General features: G+C 47.3%; 1 protein-coding gene across 16 annotated transcripts in view; it reads left to right on the forward strand.

The window, feature by feature from the left end:
• Nucleotides 1-18735, forward strand: part of EPN1 (epsin 1) — a 533434-nt gene that overhangs the window by 325759 nt on the left and 188940 nt on the right. The window lies entirely within an intron of this gene.

Here is an 18735-nt window from a genome sequence, read left to right on the forward strand (position 1 = left end):
CTAGTAAATGGGGGAACATGTGTTTGCTGCCAACGTCCCAGGTAAGTATCCCTACACAGGTCAAATGAGAAAATTAAAGAAATAGGTGCTGAAAGAGTCCATTGAATAGGGTCTGTGTCAGGTAGATTTGTCTTTTTGTTTTGGTCCCTTTGAATTGTATCTGAAATCTGTCATCCATTGTATACCAGTGGGGTGAGTATTGTGCGGTCCAAATGGATAATATGCTTTAGTACACATTTGGCATTAAGTAACATCTCTACATCTAATTTGTGGCTTTACTTTACGGGCATTCTCATTGTCAGTGATGGCCAGGCATGCAACAAACACCTCGTATCTGGGCTAGATGGCTTCCAGTGAAAACCTTCAGAGAATTTTTGAAGTCAGCATAGTTCTGTTCAGACAGTTCATCCAAGTAGATCTGCCATGCTCTTCCTGAACATTCATGGTGTGTGTGCTTTTAAGGTGTCCTAAAAATGCACATGGACAGGGTCTGTTACTTCAGCCTTACGAGACATTTCATCTTGAATTTCACATACTAGCTGGCACTCCTTTTGTGATGAGGAAAAGCAATAATCTGTGGAAGCCTGCAAACTGATGATGCTTTGGGGGCTTTAGATGGTATTTGAAGTAAATAGCTTGCCATATTCATAAGCCAGCACCAAATTGCAGGATAGTGCAAAGCATGTGATCTTCAACAAGACAAGCAGCAAACCATTCAACACAGTTAAGTAACATTTTCCTCTCTCTGTGTAATTGCAGCATTCGTTCTTCCTAGAAACCTTTCCCAGGAGCATTATATTCTAATTGTAGAGGGGTGTCTTTCAAAGGTCAGTTACATTTCTAAGTTCAGAGCAACAGGCATGTGCTCATTGGAGGCATTGACATTCTGCTAAACTGAAAGAAAGACTAAAACAAAGTGACCTGAGCTTTTCTGTCAAAACTGTTTGCAAGGATTTAACTTTCCTCCAACTGAAAGGAGACTGGGTGTAAAATGGCGTCTTAAAGGAGATTATCATGTAACGTGCACCTTAGGTCTTGTGTCTGGTATGGAACACAAATAGTGAGATGCAAGAAGCTGCTTCATGGCAGTTTTTACTTGTGTGAAGAAATGTTCTTAATGCTTCTCTTAAAAGTACAAATATACTGAAATATTATAATGACTAATTATAGCACAGGATGGAGATAGATGTTGGATACCTTTTTAGGAAGTTAATTGGAATAGCAATCTCTACAGTTATGATGTGTCAAGAAGGCAAATATCTTAGGCAAGGAGACTCGTACTTGACCACATGAAGGTTTAATGTTTAATAATTGTCTAATGAGCTACACTCAGTGATGTATTAGGGATATGGGAGTATATTGCCAAATACCATCACTGCTATGTACATTCAAGAGTCAAACAACTTAAAAAAAAAAAAAGACTTCACACTTGCCATGACTGCTCTATTTGTGAACTGGGTAAAAACAAGGCCATTACCGTCACATTTAACAGTGTTTATCGACATAGCATCAACAAATGGATCAGCTATAATTGTACATTCATCATGTATGTTATACAGTGTCCCTGTAACTCTTACTACATTAGGAGTCTAAAGCTGGGATACAGGAGCACTATTATAGCATACACATCAGTATGTGGCAGAAGACTTCATTAAACATCAAATATCATTCATATTTACAGGTATTGAACACATTTCCAAGAACCCCAGAGGCAGCAACCGGCAACTGTTCCTAATAAAAATACACAGTACAAAGAGTAATTTTGGAGTTATCCAGTATTAGGGGTGTCTTTCATAGATTCACATGCCTGAATCATTCCCCGTCGTCGAGACGGGAGCCTCCGGTACATAAAAAAGTAATGTCCTATAGACATACATAGAGAAAATAGGCCTAAGGGTCTCACCTTAGTAGCCTTTCTTTGTCCTTATGCAAAAAGGACCAAACTCTCACAGTCAGCCAATCAGCTCCGACCTCCCTCTAGAACCTTCCTGGGAGGAGCCTCAGTCCCTCAGATTTTCTACCGCACGTTGTGCTAGGGAGTCTCCAGCCTGAGCTCTTCTCAGGATTCCTTATAACTCATCTACTTCCTTTGAAAAGTGAATCTTCATTCTACAATCTCAAGAAATCCTGTGTCGTCCCTACGACAAAAATTACGTTCCTCGGAGCAACCTTGGACACAGAGTCTGCGAGAGCCTTTCCCTCGAAAGAAAGGACAGACAAGATATTGTCCCTGGCCACGGCTGTGGCGAACAGGACAAACCTGAAGGTCAGGACCTATACATCCCTCCTGGGCATGATGTCCTCCTGTATACTCCTCGTCCCTCACTGCAGACTCAGAATGCGCCCGTTGCAGGAGGCGCTCGCGAGCCAATGGACTCAAAGTACTGGCTCTTTCGAGGACACTGTCTGGATAACACCCAAAATGACCAAGAGTCTAACCTGGTGGAGGAGTCGCAACAATCTGACCGTAGGACTGTCATTTCTCCTTCCGGCAACACCTCTGGTGATCACCACGGACGCTTCCCTGGAGGGATGGGGAGCTGTCCTTCAGGACCTTCGGATCAGCGGCAAATGGGAAACTCAGGAAAAACAGCTTCATATAAATCTTTTGGAGCTAAGAGCCGTGTACCTAGCGCTACAGGCCTTTCTACCACGCATCCGGCACTCCCCAGTGCTCGTCAAAACGGACAACACCACGACGATGCACTATCTCAACAAACAGGGAGGAACGCGTTCGCTCTCTCTATCACGCGAATCGCAGAAGATCTGGAACTGGCTAGTGCTGCAGGGAATCGCACTCAAGGCCGCCTATGTGCCGGGCAAGGAAAATACCATCGCCGACGCCCTAAGCAGGCAACGATCGCTCTCCCACGAGTGGGAACTGAGCGACAGCGCGCTGACTCACATCTTCTCTCAATGGGGAGTCCCAAGAATCGACCTGTTTGCCACCAAGGGGAACGCCAAATGCCCAAGCTACGCAAGCTGGCATCCCCAACAAGGATCGCTGGGGAATGCCTTTTCCATCGGTTGATTCAGCGTGTTTGCTTACGCTTTTCCTCCGTTTCCCATGATCCCGAGGCTCCTCAGGAAGATGAAGGCGGAGCCCTGTACCCTGATCCTGATTGCCCCGTACTGGCCGAGACAACACTGGTTCTCGGATCTACTTCGGCTCTCTATCAAGACACCGATTCGTCTGCGACAGCACCCGAACCTCCTGACGATGTCCAAGGGGCAGGTGCAACACCCGAACCTGCCATCGCTCAGCTTATCAGCCTGGCTCCTGAGCACAGAGAGTTCGGTGGCCTAAATATCCCGCAGGACTGCAAAGATATACTGGCAAAAGCGAGAGCAGACAGTACCAACAAAACCTACTCTCTCAAATGGAAAAGATTCTGCATTTGGTGTTCGGCCCAAGGCCTGCAACCGCTGTTAGTCACTCCTGAACAGCTATTGCCATACCTGCTGCACTTGGCACGATCAGGACTGGCACATGCGTCCATAAAAGTCCACCTAGCAGTGATATCAAGGTTCACCAGAACTTTCACGGGACCTTCCCTGTGGTCCAATCGACTTGTCAAACAATTCCTGAAGGGACTTTATAGATCCTTTCCGAGGCCTCGGAAAGTCCCCCCAATGTGGCATCTGAACCTAGTTCTCAACCAACTTATGCGGCATCCCTTTGAACCCATTCATCGGGCATCCATCAAACACGTCTCATGGAAAACTGCGCTCCTGCTCGCTCTGACATCGGCCAGGAGAGTGAGCGAACTTCAAGCCCTGTCCATTCAGGATCCATACCTACAATTCAGACAGGACAGAGTGCTGTTAAGACCAAACCCAAAGTTCATACCGAAAGTGCCTTCGGACTTTCATCTCAATGAGCCAATAGTCCTTAGGTCTTTCTTTGCAAACCCTTCCACCGCAGCCGAAAGAGCACTCCATTCTTTAGACCTCAAGAGATGTCTAAAGTTCTATCTGGATAAAACCAAAGACTTCAGAAAATCTTCACAACTATTCGTGGCATACAGCAATCCAAGAATGGGCCTGCCTCTCACGAAGCAAAGCATCTCGAGATGGATTTCCTCGGCGATTGCGTTCTGTCATACCAAGGCCGGACGGCCTTTGACTGATCGTGTCACTGCACATTCCACCAGGGCGATGTCCACATCAGCAGCACTTTTCGCTGGAGTGCCGATCCTGGACATATGCAGAGCGGCGACCTGGAAGTCACCGCACACCTTCTCCAGACACTACTGCCTGGATCTCGAACTTCAGAAGGATGCAGCAGTGGGCCAGGCGGTGCTACGCCATCTCTTTCAGTGAGGTGAGCCTTCCCTCATCCCACCATCCAGGTATGCACATTCTCTGCTATTGTGATGCTCTGCTTATGCTGTCTTTTTACATGCTATAGTACAATGTATACATTGTCTAACATGCCTGCAGGGCACCTTTCCATCACGAATGTGCATGTCTAATTGCTAGCTACTCTGATTCAGGCATGTGAATCTATGAAAGACACCCCTAATACTGGATAAGAACTGCGTTACTTACCTGTAACAGCAGTTATCCAGTATTGGTGTCTTTCATAGATTCACATGCAACCCTCCCGCCTCCCCTGGGAAGTCTCACATCCCTTTCTCACAATGTTACGCCTAACTAACTGAGTGCGTACGAAAATCTGAGGGACTGAGGCTCCTCCCAGGAAGGTTCTAGAGGGAGGTCGGAGCTGATTGGCTGACTGTGAGAGTTTGGTCCTTTTTGCATAAGGACAAAGAAAGGCTACTAAGGTGAGACCCTTAGGCCTATTTTCTCTATGTATGTCTATAGGACATTACTTTTTTATGTACCGGAGGCTCCCGTCTCGACGACGGGGAATGATTCAGGCATGTGAATCTATGAAAGACACCAATACTGGATAACTGCTGTTACAGGTAAGTAACACAGTTCTTCCAAATGCATTACAGCCCATTTTAAACACCAACCTATGTATTTCTCTACCATACTGTCCCACACAAAGGCCACTGTCGGCTTCACATCAAACTGTTGATCAACCTTTGTCTCGTCCACTCTCTGAATACTTCTAAAACATATGTTCATCTTCTGTTCTTGAATGATATATTAACTTCCACCTGTCTGTTATACCACGCTGGACGTAACCCCTGTTCAAAATAACCAACAAGAGACTGACACAGGTCTAGTAATTGTATGTTCATAGCATGTGCGGCTGTAGATAGACTTGCTCTGCATACACCGGCCATCTAGTGTTGGCAACTTTTGTTTGTTTGAAGAAGTCTTTCGAGTCACTGGGAGTCCTCCCCTAGTTGGAAATGGGCTTGGACTATATTATTAGATTGTTTTTCTCTGCCATTGGGTCGGATATGTAGGGAAGTGCCCCTTTTTGACATGATCACCCCCACTTTTTGGCAAGTATCTGATGCAGTTTTGACTGAAGTGCCCTGGGTTCCTGTTGTCCAGATCCCCAGTGCCTAGATCACTTTCCCGAAAACAGTACAATTGTTCCCCCAATTGGCAATACCTTTAGCACCCTTTGTAAGTCCCTAGTAAATGGTACCCCGGGGAAGGAGGCTAAAGAGGGTCTCTAAGGGCTACACATGTATTGTGCCACCCTAAGAGAACCATCAGCACCAACATGCAGACTGCCAATGCAGGCTTCGTGCCATGGTGCTGAGAAAAGTGAAGACATGACACACCTCTGTCATGCCTGAAGGCACTGCATGCAGAATAGGTAAGTCAGCCCTACAACAGGCCTTACAGCCTTAAGGCAGGGTTCACTATACTACATGTGTGGACATATCTGCATGAGCAGATTTGCCCCTGTGATATCTAAGTCGATACTTAGATATTGCAAGTGGACAGGGAAGCCATTTTGAGTACACGTGCTGGACACTGGTGTTTACAAGTTCCCTAGCTATATGATGGCTTCACCGAAACTAGAGATGTTTGGTATCAAACATCTCGTACTAATAAGCCCACACTGATTCCAGTGACAGATTTATGAATACATGCACACGGAGGGCACCTTAGAGGTGCCCCCTGAAAACCTACTGACTACACGTGTACTTCCTGTCTGGTGCATACCAGCGTGCCACCACAGACAGGTTTCTGAGTCCCTGAATGTGAGAGCCTGTGCTTTCTGAGGACCGAGACAGTGCCTGCTCCGGCCAGAGGTATTGTCACCTCCTCCAGGCAGAATGACTAAGTAATGAGCATATCAAGGCAGGAGGCTTAAAGGCCTCTGCCACCTTTGATATGCGACCCAAGGCTTCCCCAGTCAGTGGAAGTGCCACCCTCTGGCCACGGCCCCATTTAGCACTAGAATACTTGGGGATAGTAGCTCGTCAGGAGGCTTTTTCCCCTCTCAAGCTACTACCATCCCATAGGTGGGCTACCTGAAGTGAGCACGGCTTTTAGAATTCCACTATCTTAGTTTTGGCAGAATAAGGCTCTCTTGTTCAGGGTTATGCCCACTTCCAGTAGGAAGTGGTCATACAGAGGGAGTAGACACGCTAAGGATAAGTAGCATATTGAATCCTACCCGTCACTCCCTGTAACGCCCCTAAATTGAGTATTTAGGTGGCACCCTTAACACCAGTAACTTAGATTTGATGGACCAAAAAGAGAGGACAAAGAAGTGCCACAAGAACTGAAGACTGCTGTGGATGTTTGGCACCAAACCCTGCCTGCAACAAGACTCGACGGTCATGACCAGCGACTCGTCCTGCAGCTGACCAGCTTCCAAGAACCACGGAAGACTGCTTTCATCGCAAATTGCCAAGTAATCTCCCTTGGGGTAGAGGAGCTCCTCCCCTGCAGCCCACAGGCACTGAGACGCAAAGTCTGGTCTACAGAGTTGCTGCTCCCCTGGCCAGGCTGACGAAGCAGCCCTCAGGAAGAGAACACTGTGCTCCCGAAGGTCAGATCTGTCCCACCCACCAAGTGAAAGGACACCAGAACCAACTGGAGCGTACAGGACCAATACCCGAGGTACTGGACTCCTTGCAGCAAACAGCGCCTTTGAGAGTCCAATCCTGACTCCCTCTGCACTGAGACCAAGCAGCCTTCGAGGGATGACAGCACTACAGAGACTCACTTAAAGAGTGGCCCAGCTTTCCTGAATTACCAAGACACAAACAGCCCAGCCAACCTTTCCACTCTGCACCCCAGCCCAGGTACCGGAGAGCCAGCTGTGCCCCCTTGTTCCCAGGACCCTTGTGCTCTGAGCACCCATTGGGAGCTCCCTGACTTGTCCCCAAGTCTGCTTCTGCAGCCTGTTTCTAGGTGGCCCCCTTCTTTCCACCTGCGTAGCATGCACTGCTCCCAACCCAACCAGCACCTCTGCACCTGGACCCCCCAGGGCAGGTAACAAGTAAAAAATAAATGTAAATCTGTATTTGTAAAGCGCAAACTACTCACCCTTACGGGTCTCAAGGCGCTAGGGGTCGTCGTGGAATTTAAGTGAGCTATTGCCCAGAGTCACATAGTGCTGAGCTGCCGCCGGAGCCGGGGATTGAACCGTGAATCCTGTGCTCCGAAGTCAGCTGCCCTGACCACTGCACCACACCTCTCCACTGCCAGTGGTACTCAGGACCTTGGCCCCCTACAACCCTAAGTCCCGAAGGAGACCCCCAGAAACTGATTGCAAATAACTGTATGTAACATATGCCTTTTCTCCCGAAGGGAAGCATTGCTGCGTAAAAACGCATTGAATTGAACTTTTTACTTGCCTGTAAAAATTCATATTTAAAAAAGTACTTCCTTCATAATGTCATTATTATTCTTGTATGTCTCATTGATTGCCTGTGAGTACAACAAATGCTTAGCACTACCCTCTGAGAAGCCTAACTGTTTGTCCACACTACCACAAAAGAGAGCTGCTTCGAGCCTCCAAGGTTGAATCCTCCACTTCCATCGCGGAGAAGACTTATTTTCATAAACTGCCTTTCTTTTCCCATTCCTTCAACACACTTTGGAGGCCATTACTGAAGACCATGTCCCTGACTCTCAGGGTGCCCGTGCCCTTTTGGGGCACCATGCATATTTAATTATAGACCCTGTAGAATTAAGAGGCATACAGAAAGATGGAACGAACACCCAAGCTTGAAGAGGAGGTTGATGAGAGATTGAGATCGATCATCATCCATCCCCGTATGGTGAAGATCTCTTCAGGCACCCTCAAATTTTGCCCAAGAACAGGAGGCTATGACGGAACTACGCAGGCCATTACCACCCAGTGCTTTTACCACACATTTCTTTTACGATGCATGTCTTTACCACGCATACCTTTAAAACCCTATATATATATATATATATATATATATATATATATATATATATATATACACACACACACACACACACATACCTACATATATACATACATGTGTATATATATATTTATATACACACATACTTGTGTGTGTATAATTATATATATATAGCCTAATCAACCCCTCAACTCGGCCACGCCAAACCACCTTTACTACCCAATACTCCTACCCACCCTAAACGCGAACTACTCACCCTTACGGGTCTCAAGGCCCTTACCACCTAATACCCTTGCCAACTCCTAAACCATATATATATATATATATATATATATATTCGATGCGTTTCGGGACCCAGTCCCTTGGTCACGAGTACACATAGTGAATTGTGATAGGTTTAAATTAAGCATGTGACAATTAAAATCATAAAACATGAAAACTGATTATCGCTGTTATATATCTTGCAAACAGAAAAGAGAAAGTGCCATAATCATACGGAGAATTATTGTAAACCTTGTAAGTTCATTTTATAACGTTACAGCCATTGAAATCATTTTCTATACACTTAATAGAGATAGAAGCACTCATCTTAGCCCCGCACTTCTACAAGTTCTTTTAAGACATTCCAGCCTGTGACATCTTACGTGAGTTTGATCTCGTTTTTCACCGTCACTGTGCTAGTGGGCCAATTGAAAAAGTTCAATTTTATTGACTGTCAACGGAGACAGAAATTCCGCCTCAGTGGGCTTTTTTCTTTAACTTTCTACCTTAATCGACTACAAGCGGTAGTCCATATCTGGGGAAATATGCAGTCTCTTTCAATAATCATTCATTCTAATAATTTCAAAGAAAATTACCATCCTAATCGTTGCCCAAGTGAGCTTTTACTTGACTGAAATATATGAATTTTTCATAAATCTTCCATTGAAGCTTGATATTTTCGCTCTTTAACAGTTCTTCAGAACACCGTATTCAGCACTATCTGCAAAAATATAGAAAAAACATGTGAAAACCAGAACACTAATAAAATAAAAAAAGTCATAAAATCACGCACATTCATATACTGGTATAAACATTTCTACAGCTTGAAAACAGTAAAATCTTGCACATCTTTGCTCTCTAATGTGACACCTTGATTATGCAATTCCTACAATAATTCGAGAAGTGACAAGATATTTGAAAAATGATAAGGACAAAATAACTGATATAACCGTTGTCTACAGGAGATTAAAGGACTCTATCCCAGATGTACTGAGAGCTCTACATCACAGTTGTGTCCTATAGGGGCTAATGTCTTGTATTGTATTAGTCTTGATTCAAGCCTGCGTAAGCATTGCACTCTGTTGCTTCCTCTTTCATTTGGTTTGATCGTATCTAATACACAGAAACTAAGTAGATTTATATTTTGTTTATGGTGGCTTTGGAAATGACGGGAAATCGGGTATTGTTTGTCCCCTTTTTAATTGCCTGTAGATGTTCTAGGATCCTGATCCTAGCCTTATGGATCGTATTGCCTATATACGCTTTTCTGCAAGGGCAAAAAAGTGCATTAACGGCAAAATCAGTGTTACATGAAGTATGTTATGTGATTTTAAAAGGTTGACAAACTGGAGACAATCTGACTTCTTTTGCATTCCGACTGTTCTTGCATGCCTTACAGTTTCTGCATGTATAGAACCCCTGTATTCCAGTGATTTTGTATTTTAGTGGGTTCTACTACCCTGCACAGATAGACTTTCATTGATCTTGCACTCTTGAAGGTTACTTGAGGGGAAATATCTACGCATTTTGTTAAATCAGGGTCTTTGTGAAGTATTGGCCAAAACTTGCCCAAACTTTTCCTTATCCTAAAGGCTTGGTTGTTGTAAGTTGTAATGAATCGAGTTTTTTCAGTATCTGTACCAGTAGGGTCACTCTTATCTTTCTCTATCAACAGTGATTCTCTTGTTCTGTAGTAGGGGATCTCTGTGTATAGTCATAATCTAGTGAATAGTCCCACCCATGTGCGTGGACCCCGGAGCAATCAAAAATAATCTCTTAAGGTGTCGAAAAATGCAGAACTGTACAGACACTTAAGAGACAATTAAAGACAGATAAAGCAGCCTATATCCACAGGCTACACTGTCCAGTACTTCAACTAGAAATTCCACCAAAAATCTACAAACAGCACAGCCTGTCCAGATTTCTCCACAGAGAAAACCTTGCCTTAACAGAAAAAACCCTCTGGAATGATAGAGAGGAAGAAATGGACAGCCAAGCCCCATAGGCTGCCATTGTGTGGCTCAGAACAGGATACTGTGCCTTTAAGAGAACTTTCCAGAACTTCACAGTATCCCAGAATGCACTGCAGGTCCCTTTTACTTTCAGTTCTTTTTTCCGGCTCCTGCAAGCAGGACCCTGGAGCATTGAGCTCTCTCTTTTCAAGGGTTTATTGGTGATTTTTTTCACTTTTTTCAAGTTCTTTGAGTACTTTTCTGAAGTACTTTGGTGTTTTTCTTCCTGTTTGTCTTTTGGTGCACTCTTTACTTGTCAATATGCCTGCATTATTCGAAAAATATCCAGAGTGCTCCAGGAAGAAGGCCAAATCGGACCCACACGAGGTGTGTATTATCTGCCTTCCCTCATCTCATGTCCCAGAGGAGTGTCACATTTGTCAGGGCTTTTCTAGCAGGACCCTGAGGGATAGAATGAAGATCAGGCTTCAGGGCCTGGAGGACTGAAGGCACAAGGTGGGTCTGCAGGGGCTTCCTCTGCCCATGCTGAGGCCTCTGGGGGGCTCCCCAGGGGCAGGAAGACCAGCAAGCATCCCCATTCTCCGTCTGTGTCGATTGCACCGACTACGGCGTCGAGAGGGATGACTGCAGTCTGTTCCCCGTCTCCCCAGGGTTCTGGGTCGAAGCGACGTCTACGTTCGGCGTCGAGGGAACTGAACAGACCGCCGTCGAGGTCTCCGGTGACGATTTAGTCGTCGTCGAGTATTCGAGGTTGAGAGGCCCGGCGTCTGCGCTCGCCGTCGAGGCAACACCGCCGTTTGCCGTCGGCGAAGAGGAGAAGGTCGTCATCGAGGGGACCCTTGACGGCAAGGAGAAGAACGCCGTCGAGGCGAAGGAGGGCGCCGTCGAGGGAGAGACGGTCGCTGTCGAGGGAGAGACGGTCGCTGTCGAAGAAAAGACTCTCGTCGAGGGGCCGACGCTCACCGTCCGGTCGCCGTTCTTAGACGCCAAGAAGGCGCGGAAGGAGTTCTGGTGCCAGGAGTCAGTCTAGCAGGCGCCAGGTGCCTATGGGGGACTCGCCAACGTCCCAGCCTAGAAAGGCAGCCGGATCAACGGGTTCGGTGTGCTCAGTGGTGTACACCCCTTCTAGGCAGAAGTCTGTTACGCCCCCTCCTCCCTTGCCGAGAGGGCTTCCTCCGCGGGCTCCCACTCCGCCCCCGCTTCCACCACTTCCAGCACGTCCTCAACCTCTACCTCAACCTCAGCTGCCGGCAGACAAGCCTCCTCCGATTCCTCCGAGGTCGGTTTCCCTGCCCCAATATCCATCTCCTCCCAAGGGGATCCCTCGGCCGAGGGCCCCGGCCATGCCAAAGTCGCCCGCCCCTGTGGAACCGGTGAATCGGCCGAAGCCAAGGAGGTCGCGATCACGCTCCGGACGGAGGGGAAGATCGAGGAGTCGTCACAGATCCTCCACTAGGTCAAGACTGCACCATAGGAGGCGCGGATCACGGTCCCGCACAGACTCCTCCAGGACCTATTCACCGACTTTGTCGGAATCCCCGGGGACGAGAGTGTCTCCTGTGGACGACATCAGCACGTTCCAGGATGTTCTCCTGAGGGGTCTAGCAAAATTGGGAATCACGGTGACGGTTCCAACACCTACGACGTCCGTGATTTGAGACGCTTCATAAGAAGCATTTGTCTCGCCCTTTACTACTGCTAGTGCCAGGATTGGTAGAGCCCGCGGAGGAGCTGTTCCTCACGCCAGCAGTGACGAAGGCCGTTCCTTCCCGGCTCCTTAAGAAGTACAGGGCCCCGGATTCTGACCGGCTTTTCTGCGGATAGATCCGATTCCGGATTCTGTTATTGTGACGGCGGCCAGGACACAACATTCTACCTCCCCGTCTTCTACCATACCTCCTGATAAGGAGAGCCGATGGATCGACTCAGCTGGCAGGAAGGCCTGTGGGACGGCATCTACGGCCATGAAGGCGTCTAGCGATGCGGCTCTGCTAGGGCGGTATGATTGGGCCCTGTGGGAATCCCTCCAGCAGTTCACGGAACTCCTGCCACGAGAGAAGGAGGATTTTCAGAAGATCCTGAAGGAGGGGATGCTGGTATCGAACCAGGTCATCAGCGCGGCTGCTGATGTATCTATTTTGGCGGCCCATGGGTACTGTCTTGGGATCAACCAACGGCGTCATGCTTGGCTTAGGCTCACATCACTCAAGCCGGAGGCTCAGCAGCGGGTGGCCAATCTGCCCTTCTCGGGGGGGAACCCTGTTCGGCAAGCAGGCAGGCGATGAGATGGCCGCATGAAAGCGGAGGCCGAGACCCTGACGGCGGTTGGGTTGGAGAAGCCCAAAGAAAAGAAGGCCTACCACCCGTTGCAGAGATGGTTCGGGGCACAGGACAGAGGGCTTGGGCAGGCTTCGGGACAGCAGCAGCAGCAGTTCCGGAGGCCCTTCCAAAAGCACCAGAAGGGTAGAGGAGGCCAGCAGTCCTCTACAGCGAACAAAGGCCCAGCTGGGTCTCGACACTAAGTGGTTACTTCCCCTACATCCGTTACCCGCTCCGGTGGGGGGAAGCATTCAACATTACCTGGCAGAGTGGAGAAAAATTACTCAGGACAAGTGGGTGCTCAATATTGTTTGCAATGGATACAGTCTTCGGTTCACCAGACCGCCTCCATCAATTCCACCGGTCAGCTCGCAGTTTCAGCTGCGTGAGCTCCAGGCAGATATCCTGTTAAGGAAAAGGGCGATAGAAGACGTACCTCTGTCTCAGAGGAAGAGGTCTGTACTCCCGGTTCTTCCTGGTTCGCAATAAGGACAAGAACGAGTTCAGGCCCATTCTGGATTTGTGACAAGCAAACAAGTGGATTCGCAGAGAAAAGTTTTGCATGCTGTCGTTGCATCAGATTTATCCTCAGCTGCAACAGGGAGACTGGCTATGTGCTATAGACCTACAGGATGCGTACTTCCATGTGCCCATTACACACAAACACAGGAAGTCCCTGCGATTCCAAGTCGGCGCCAATCATTATCAGTACACAGTACTGCCATTCGGACTGAAGTCTGCGCCCAGAACATTCTTGAAGTGCATGGCAGTGGTAGCCGTACACCTAAGGAAGAACAAGGTATTTGTCTACCCGTACCTGGATGAGTGGTTGATCAAGGCCTCCTCCTTCTCGGAAGCTCAAGCACACTTCCAGAAGACGTGCGTTATCTTTAACAAGCTGGGGTTGCACATCAACATGTCCAAGTCTGTCCTGACTCCGGTCCAGTGCATACAGTACTTGGGAGTCTCCATCAATATGCTGTCAGCAAGCGTGTCTCCGGAGGAGAGACGATTATCACTCCTTCGACCGCTCCATCTACAACAGTTAGGACGGTGCCTTCTCTACTGGGGTCGATGGCCTCTTGTATCTTCCTCACGCCACACGCACGGCTGCACATGAGACCATTGCAGGAGTGCTTGGAGGATCAGTGGAATCAGAGGAAAGGATCTTGGGACGACAGGATACGACTGTCTCTGCATGCTTGTCAGTCTCTGAAGTGGTGGTGTTCAGCGGAGAATCTCCTCAGAGGGATTCCCTTCCACAAGAACATTCCCACACAGACGATCGTGACGGATGCGTCTCTCCACGGCTGGGGAGCGCACTCCGTAGACTTACAGAGTCAAGGAAGGTGGTCCCTGACGGAGTCCACCTACCACATCAATTTCCTGGAACTCAGAGCTGTTCACTTGGCACTGAAGGCCTTTCATCCATCCTTCCGGACCAACTCTCTGCTTGTACAGAAGGACAAAACGACCACGATTTATTACCTCAACAAGCAGGGGGGGGGGGGTCGAGATCGCGCACTCTATCGCAGGAGGCGCAGGCGATCTGGCACTGGCTTCTAGCCAGAGGACTGACGATAACTGCTACCCATCTGCCAGGTGTGCAGAATGTTTAGGCAGACTGAGCAGATTGATTCAGGAAAACCACGAATGGGTCATAAACGACGAAGTACTGGGAGAAGTCTTCGCAAGGTGGGGGACTCCAGACATAGATCTGTTCGACACCGCCGAAAACAGCAAATGCCGAGACTTCGCCTCCAGGAACTACCAGCCGGGGACGGTGGGGAATGCGTTATGGATCAACTGGTCGAACAGCTTTCTGTACGCTTTTCTACCCATTCCCCTGATTCCGACGGTGCTCATCAAGCTGTCCCAGTCCAGGGCGCGGATGATCCTGATTGCCCCGGAATGGCCCAGGCAGTGGTGGTTCATGGACCTGCTTCACCGGTCTCTCCTTCCTCACATACGGCTGCCGTGTAGGCAGGACCTTCTCATGAAGTTCAGGGGGCAGATGTTGCACCCCAACCTCTCGTCTTTGAGTTTGGCGGCATGGCTCCTGAGATAGTGCAATATGGCCATCTGAATCTACCTGAAGATTGCATGGACATACTGAAGGAGGCTAAGCGACCTTCCACTAGGACTTCTTATGCTTATAAGTGGAAGAGTTTTTGCATCTGGTGCAAGTCCAAGAACTATGACCCAACGACATGTAAGGAAGATGTCATCCTTCCGTATCTTCTACATCTGGCGCAGTCTGGCCTTAATGTCAATTCCATTAAGGTTCATCTTGCTGCGCTGACTGCCTACAGGAAATGCCCTTCACAGACTTCCTTCTTTCAGATCCCTGTGATCAAAGATTTTTTGGAAGGCATGAAGAAAGTGTTCCCTCCTGTCCGGCTTCCTTCGCCTTCATGGGAATTGGATGTGGTGCTGTCCAGATTGATGAAGGAGCCTTTTGAACCTATTCATAAGGCTTTGTTGCAGCACCTGTCCTGGAAGGCGGCGTTCCTCATGGCCATTACATCGGCCCGCAGGGTGAGTGAAATTCAGGCGTTGTGTTGCCAAGAACCTTATACTGTATTTCATGCTGCTAAGGTTGTTATGCGTACTCACCCTAAATTTCTTCCAAAAGTTATATCTGACTTTCATGTTAACCAGACCATAACTTTACCTATGTTTTTTCAGAATCCTTCCTCTCCAGCAGAAAGGTCCCTGCATTCCCTGGATGTCAGGAGGGTGTTGAAATTGTATCTGGATAAAACCAAGGATATTCGTAGGTCAGACCAATTTATCAATTATGGATCAGTCAGGACAGGTCTTGCTACCTCTAAACAGTCCATCTCGAGGTGGATTGTGTCCTGTATACAATTGTGTTACCAAAAGGCTAATAAGACCATTGGGGGTAAACCTAAGGCTCATTCCTCCAGGGGCAAAGCTGCCACGACTGCTTTGCTCCGTAATGTTCCAATTGCAGAAATCTGCAAGGCGGCCACTTGGAAGTCGGTCCATACCTTTGCTAAGCATTACTGCCTGGACACTGATGCCAGGGCAGACGCTCAGGTTGGGCAGGCTTCGCTGCGAAATCTGTTCGCACAGTAGTGGTGTTATTTCTCTTTTCTCCACCGCCGCTTGGTGTGGTGATTGGCTTGCCATTCTATTCACTAGATTATGACTATCCCCTACTACAGAAGGCTACTGCTGTTTTTGCTTTATTGATTACTTTGAGTGAATATCCTCTGGCCAAGAATCTCTCGGTCATAACATTCTCTTCTAATTCAAAACTTTGTGCGGTGCTGCAATTTCGTTTTGCTCTTAGTAATTCACCCACTGAGATCAATCAATCATTGCATTTCTAAAGCGTGCTACAAACCCGTGAGGGTCTCAAGGCGCTGGGGGTGGGGGGGCTGCTACAGGTCCTGGGCCTGTCGTAGGCTGGTAGGGAGGGCGGCCAGGTCTTGGCGGCGAGGTAGGGGAAGGATCTGCCGCCGGCGGTGGTTTTCCGGATACGAGGAACTGTGGCGAGTGCGAGGTTGGCCGAGCAGAGGCTGCGGGTGGGGGTGTGGAAGCTGAGTCGGTCGTTGAGGTATGTAGGTCCGGTGTTGTGAAATGCTATTAATGAGTGAGTTAGGATGGCAAATGCGAGCATGCAGGAGACCGTTTCCTGCAGTTGACTTTCTAAATAAAGAACTTTCCAATTTATTGTTTTCCACCTTAAGGTTTTTTTTTTATGTTGTATACTTTTATTTTACAATTTTTTTTATTGGGAATTTCCCACAGAATCAAAGACATACATACAAGAAAGATGAAACAAAATATAATTGACCATGATGCGAGCACCAGAAATGTTAGTGAATGTTTCAATCAGTACATACTGAGAGAACGGGTGCAATGGTGTTGACAGTACTAAAGGGTCATAACAAAATAAGACTTGAACTGAAATAAAAGCGATGCTTGGAGATGACTTGACATTATTCATAAACAGCACATATAATATCTACACACAGGTGATGTGTATTGGTGTACAAGTGACAGCCCTCTCAGGGAGGGAGTTCCAGGAATAGACGACAGCTACGGGGTAGCCCCAGAAGCAAGTGTATAGATGGAGAACTGGGCACAGGCATCTGGGAGTGCGGAGGGGAGAATCATGGGGGCTTGTGTGCACTGAAATAGTTGTCTAGAGAAGACCACATTCTTCTTTGTGGGGGACGCCAAGGGGTGTTTAGGAGTGAAATATTGTCAGCACCTCTTAGGTTGGAGATCCAGTTTAGCCAATGTTTACAGGATGCTTTTCGGGTGTCTTTCCAGTTGTTCAAGATTATTTTCACAGCCGCCGTGAATAGGTCAACTAAAGCCTTGTTGTCTTCAGATAACAAAGTAGCTTTAGTAAAACCCAGAACTAGGGTAGAAAATTCCCGTGTGAAGGAGAGGGAGAATACTTCAGTGATAAACGCTAAGATTTTGTCCCAGAAGGTTGTAACACACACACATTTTAGCAATAGGTGTTCAAGGTCGCCCTTTTGCTCATTGCAGTTCCAGCAGGTGTCATTGTCTCTAATGTTATGTAAGAAGAGACGTGCTGGAGCCCAAAAGGCTTTGTGGAGGAGCCGAAACTTAGTCTGGGAGAGAGTAAGGCTTATTTTGTGTCTTGTGGTAGATTCCCATGTTTTGGCCCATTCCATATCTGAGATTGGTACTGAGGAGTATGATTCCCAGAACTGCCGGAGATCTTTGTTGAGGTTGGACTGTTGTCGGCGTAATAGTTTGTAAAGTCTGGAGACTTGGTGGCCTGTTCTATTGAGGGTAGCTAAGTAGCCTGGGAAGGAAGGCAGTTGTTTGGTTAGTTTTGCTTTGGAAATTGCTACTTTAATGTTCAGAAAGTTATAAAGTTCAGTTGCTTCTAACTCGAATTTATTTTGTATTTCTGCAAAGGAGAGTGGTATAGATCCATTTAGTAGTTGGTATGGGAAGAATATACCTTTAGAAATCCAGGTTTCATTGTGTAGTGGTTTCCCTTTATACAATAGTATGCGGTTATGCCATAGAGATTCCCATTCCGATGGCATAATATGGTTAGGCAGGAGTTTATCAATTTTGAGGAGGGCGAGTTTTGTGTTTTTAAAAATGGAAATGGAGCAGCTGGCTATATTTAATTTGGTAGTAAGGAAGGACGCTGGGTCAAGATTCTTGACAAGGTCTTTTTCGACATTGAGCCAAACAGGAGTGTATCCAGGCTGGGGTGCCAGCCAATGAGAGCCTTGTTTGGCAAGAAAGGCAATCTGGTATAATTTGAAGTCCGCTAGGTTGAACCCCCCCTGAGTTTTGTCGAGAGTTTTTTTAAACTAATCCTAGCCTTTTTGTCTTTCCACAAGAATTTGGAGATAAGAATATCCAGTTTGTGGTGAAAATCCTAGTGAGTGTGGAAGCATGGTGATGAGGTAATTGACGAGGGGATAGATCATCATTTTGATGGTTTCGACTCTTCCCCACCAGGTTATAAAGCGAGGGGACCAGCCATCGAGGAGTAATTTGATTTTTATCTAAGGTGATGGATTCATTGTGGCGGAGTGTTTCGATGAAGGAGCTACCAAATTCGATTCCTAGATATTTAATAAAGTTGGTTTGCCATGTAAGATCTGAGTCACCTAGTACATCTCTGGTAGTATGGATATTCAGGGGTTTAACTTCTGACTTATCTCGATTCAATTTGTAACCGGAGAAGGTCTAGTATTTTTCAGTTGTAGACATGAGGGCTTTTATGGAGGACTCTGGGTTCTCTGTTGCAATTAGGATATCGTCGGCGTATGCCACCAGTTTCACTTGTGTGTCTCCGAAGCACACACCTGCTATATCTCTATTTTGTTTTATGTCTGCCAGAAGAGGTTTGAGGGTCAAAA

Source organism: Lissotriton helveticus, chromosome 7 (assembly GCF_964261635.1).
Source record: "Lissotriton helveticus chromosome 7, aLisHel1.1, whole genome shotgun sequence".
Lineage (NCBI taxonomy): Eukaryota > Metazoa > Chordata > Amphibia > Caudata > Salamandridae > Lissotriton > Lissotriton helveticus.